This window comes from Saccostrea cucullata, unplaced genomic scaffold, assembly GCF_032062105.1.
Source record: "Saccostrea cucullata isolate Sc308-1 unplaced genomic scaffold, CSIRO_AGI_Scuc_v1 ctg3074, whole genome shotgun sequence".
In the NCBI taxonomy this organism is placed as follows: Eukaryota; Metazoa; Mollusca; class Bivalvia; order Ostreida; family Ostreidae; genus Saccostrea; species Saccostrea cuccullata.
Window position 1 is genome coordinate 96339 of NW_026938210.1, and position 5510 is coordinate 101848.

The following is a 5510-nucleotide window of genomic DNA, read 5'->3' on the forward strand; positions in this document are numbered from 1 at the left end:
GACGTCACCATTTGCAGGTTGAGTGGTGCAGGAATTTTCTCCTTAATCACCTACTGCCAGGGAAGGTTCTACTGCAATTCGGTACTTTGGTTTATACGATCTAATCCGAATGACCGTTCTTCACGTCCTTCAGCGAGATTCGTACCTGCAACGTACATGTACATGTAATGATCAACTCCTTATTTCGCGACTCGGGAGCAGTCGCTCTAACCACTGCGCCACGCGGGCGACCAATGCCTTTTGTAAATCTTGTAAAATGGTTCATATACAAGCATATTTTTCATACAAACATACATGTAACGTTCATTTGTTCTAAGAATAAAATACATCTAAAACCCTGAAAAAGATTGAAAGTTCTGTTTTCCATTTTTGGAGGGTAGCGAATAATGGCAATAGACAAGGTAAAAGGTACTCATAATTTTTGTGTAATTTTACAAACTTCATTTAAAACAGTAATTTCCACTTCCTGGTGAATGCAAGTACTTTTTCCGTTTTCTATTTTTGCATATATTTAGGTGCACTACTGGAAGTCATTAATTTCCTTGTAGATTTAAATTACAAAAAAATATATAAACTAGTGTGCATATACGTAATATCAAAAATATTGAAATCAATGAAAATGTCAAAATCAGCGAAATTTTCAGTTTAAAACACTTCCGCCTGCCCTTTCTACAACAACAACAACAGCAACAAACTACGACTAAGAGGTTTTTTTTTTTAAGATAAAAAGAAATTCCTTGCGATAGTGTCCCTGGGGGATACGCAATTTGCTCTTCTTGGTAATGCAAGTAATATTTTTAAAAATATTTTATACCAATACGAATTTAATGTACGTTTTCTTATTCATTTTAATAGTTCTGTTTGTATATGCACAAAAAGTAACATCAACATAAAGTGAAATGCGAGGAATAACTTTTAGGTAAGCGAAATGATAAACATCTCATGTGGTTCTAACCCTAACAAAAATACTATGGTTAAATATACTTTACTAAAGTTAACTATAGTGAACTTTTGACACAATGAAAACTTTGATTTACTATAATGAACACTTTGACAATTTGATTTACTATAGTGATACTTATAAAAAAAATTGATTTACTATGGTGATCGCTATGGAAACTTTGATTTACTATGGAAAAACTTTGATTAACTATGGTAATAACACTTTGATTTCCTAGTTTACTACAGTTAACTATAGTAAACTATAGTTAACTATAGTATTTTTTTGTTGGGCGACTAAAGATTCTTTCTTTATTCTGTTAACTCATCCTTTCATATTAAGAGACGTAACTCGTCTCCGTACATCGACATATATAGAGAATAATACATTCCCTTTCCCATCGCACATACCGTATGAACCCAAAACACCAAGTCAAACGTCTAATGGATCAAAAAATTGAATTCAAAATTAATCACAACGATCCATTTTAACAGCAAAATAAAATTACCTAAAATGCACCTTATATTTCTCTCTTTTTGTACAGTGTTTTACAATTTAAAATACTTCGGTCTTTGTTCGTAATCTCCAAGAGCCTCTCAAACATTTTTGTCCCCTTGAGGCCTATTCCTGTCTGCACAAATTATTTTTAATATTTCGTTGCTCCAATACGTCCAGTGACGTTCGTATTTGTTGACTTTGAGATAAGACTTCCTCATCTATAATATTCGATAAAGCAGCCGCTGACGTCTCAACTTTAATTTTTTTCAGATCTATAATTTTCATTATCTTGATGACAAGTTTTACATCGTTTTAAATAGAAAAATAAATAACCAAGAAAAAAAGCTTTTGAAACATGTTTAATATATATAAAGGGCAATTACAAAATAACCTAATATGCTAAGAAAATAAGATATAAAACGTTAACGTCTTCTACGATAAGGGATTCTAATGTCCTGGATTATACTGTAATTTGAAATCAGTAAAATATCAGAAAAATTACATTTTGCACTAAAATGTTCTAACATGCACCAAACTGTTCTAGAAAAATGAATTTACAAAAATACTCAAGATTGATTTTTATTTTTTAAAAGATATCAAAAACCATTAAAAATTTAATTTTCACAATATTTATGTAACTTTTAAAAATACAAACCCTTGAAATAAATTAAAACCGGAATTAAACTCTATATGTACCTTATTTAAAGTGCAGTAATTTAAAAATAAAAAAAAAGCATTATGATACAGAATGCCCGTATTAAAGAAAAGGTCATGCAAAAATGTAAGCTAAAAAACAAACATTAAAAAAAAAATAAACGATCTTCAAAAACTCTAAAGATGCAGTTTTAGTTCAGCATGTAAATTTCAAATTTGTTTTTAATGGGGAATACATTGAACGCTGGTGGTAGTGGTGGTGGGGGTGGTCTTGGAAAAAAATATTGTGGTGTTCGATATGTATTATATTATGTAATATTTAAACTTGCACAATGTCATGGAATTAATAGGGGAAATGTCAATCATCATTATTAGCTAGTTTTCACTTCAGTTTTTTTCACAGCTATTAGAGTTTTCTCCCTTTGTCTAACATTTTGCGTAAACACTGTGATTCTGCATATATTCAGTAACGACGTCATAATAAATCTGGTATTTCTCCTGAAAAATAAAGAAAATATGAAAATACAGTGTTCTAACTACATGTAAAGATAACAGTTACTGTTTCTCATTCACCCTATAATGCGAATTCTTGACTTGTATATAAAGGACAGATGATACAAACAAACTTTTGTCAGAAAAAAAATGGAAATAAAAACTCGAGTCATGTTTTAATGAGTAAAATGAATAATTTTCACCGCGTAGTTTTTAATTTTTATTTAAATTTTAACAAAAATGAAATCTGAAGTGACAAATATTTGTGTAGATTAATAAGAATGCCAAAACATACCAATCCAGGCATCCATTTGTCTGTATCATTTTTTCTTTACCAGAATATATTTGTAATAAGGAATGAACAGCAATAAAAAAGAGTAAACGATTTATGTATGTACATGTAAGTAAAAAGTTGCTAAAACCTCACTATTTACACCAAATCAATCACACTGAATTCAAAGTAACTTGATTTGAAAATTATACCAGTAAAATAAATGATAACTGAACTTAGACTGACTGCTTTGTATTTGGCGAACATCTGTAACGGTCCCCGTTACAAGTAAAACTAGTTTACCTTTGAATAGGACAGATGTCGTCCTTTATCCTTTAGTTTGTAGCTTGATTTCCGAATGATTTTTTGTATCACGGAAGTTCTTGAATTTCACAAGAATTGGACGGGGTCTTGCTTTACTGGGTTTCCCAACTCGGTGGGTGCTCTCAAGCTGTATCTTTCCAGCAAATCCCAAATTGTTTTTCCAAAAATTTTGAATGAATAGTCGGCAGTTTTCAAATTCAGTTTCCTCAATGTTGAAGAAATGTAGATTATCCTTCATTGCATTACATTTAATATTCAAAAGTTTATCTTGCATTTTGTCATTTTGGCATGCTTAGTTTATTGTTCTCGGTCTTTAATTTCTCAAATTCATTTTGTAGATTTGTTATTAACTCTGTTCGGTTTGAAACATTTTTTTTTATTTTGGTCAGTGATTTCTCTAGTAATTTTTGAGAAGAGTAAAGGTCTTCAATCTTTTTGGATTTATTTTCTAAAACATTGACTCTGTTTGTAAAATCAAGTACAAATTTTTCAATATGTTTGAGAGCATTTCGAGTATCAAATACTGAATGTTCTATTTAATCTAGTTTCTGCATTCTTACCTTAAAATCACTGACTTGTCTCACCACAACCATGGTGGAGCTTGACTCATTATCTGGTAATCTATGGGCAGAGATGTAGGAAATGCACCTACGGGAAAGCCCGGCGATGAAGAGGGATAGGTTTGATATTGTGGCATACCTGGGCGCTGTTTGACAGGAACGGGTACACGTGTGGGATGTATAATGGGGCATGTCTTGCCCATTCTGTTTATTATCTGACCCTCTTCATGGACTGTGCACTAGTTCTTCACTCTTAGGCTCGTTGATGTTATGTTTGCCCCCCCCCCTTGAACTTACTATTTCCAGGTACTATCGGACTGCTTCTTATATGTACATGTATCTAAAAGTGAGTTCTTCTTCTCTTCTTCTCATGTCCACCTTTTTGCTGGAGACTTTTATTATTCTGCACAGTAAAGATTTACAATATCAATGTTGATATCAAACCTTTAAAAAATGATTATTTTTGCTTTCTAATGAAATATATGCCATCTAAAATGATTCACTGAAGTTATATAATCTGTTTTGTATGTAAGTATATATTGCCGGAAAACGTACAATTTATACAGCCAAAGTCGGAAAGTGTTTATTAAAATATCTTGACTTTGTATATCTATAAATTCTTGAAAACATGTGATTGATTTCCATTTTCCATATTCTCCCATTTGTAACTTAAGAGTAAACTGTTTTTAATTATAAAAATTGAATTTACTTTAATATTCTTGGTTCTCTGTACTCGATGAAGGTAACTACATGTAGAAGTCTATGAGAAAGAAAGCTTTTTTAAATTTTCATTGTGCGAAAATAAATGAATCAAAGTACTGAAAGTACTGAAAAGCGGTTAGCATGCTTTCATCGAATATGTACAGTGTACAATAACAAAAAATGCATTGAATGATGATATTAAAGTAAGCATGCATATCTTTGTCCAATGTCATCAGCGAAGAAGCAGACACACTGAATTTTGTAGTACTTAACTAAATGGTAAAACCAATAACATCCCAGATTGATGTCACAAATTTATGTTTCAAAATATCAACCTGAGATTTTCAGTTTGAAAGACAGGAAGTTCAATTTCAAAAATTTATTCCTAATTGTCTCCATTGGTGGCGTCCAAAAGTGCTCAGAACGAAAAAAATATGTTGATGTTGCAAAAGTAATTGTCTTTCATGCTCTATTGATTCTGAAATTAGGTAATTGTAAAGGCTACTATAGCAAACAACTCAAAAACAAAATAAAATGATAATTCAAATTCTTTAAATTAATTGATTTGGAGTACTGTACATAGATCTATAGCTGGCTAGTCTGAGAAAAACGGATGGACGAGCAGAGAATTTGTAAATTAATTTCAGAGAGCTTCATTTTCGTAGGCTCACTGCGGGTCAACAGGTGTGACCTGTCATTCGGGATGCTTACTTCTCCTAGGCACCGGAACTTTCCAGGATCCGTTTTACTATTGAGACCGATCACTGTTCATTCTGTATTTTGATACAGATACTGAGTACATCTGTTTATTAATATGATGAACTATTTCTCTCACAGGAAGAAAGACGAGTAAACAAGATAATAAAGATAACTTAATATGTCGCATAGGCAATACATTGTTATACTTTATACTTATACCTTGCATAGGAATTAAGCGAACTTTAAAAAAAAATCATTTATTAGATATAATTTTCAATTTGTGCTAATTGTCAAGATTTTTCATGCCTCTTGTTTCTGTGCAAATTTTATTTCGGCTGATTTTTAGAAGAGGATCGAATGCCGATTAATT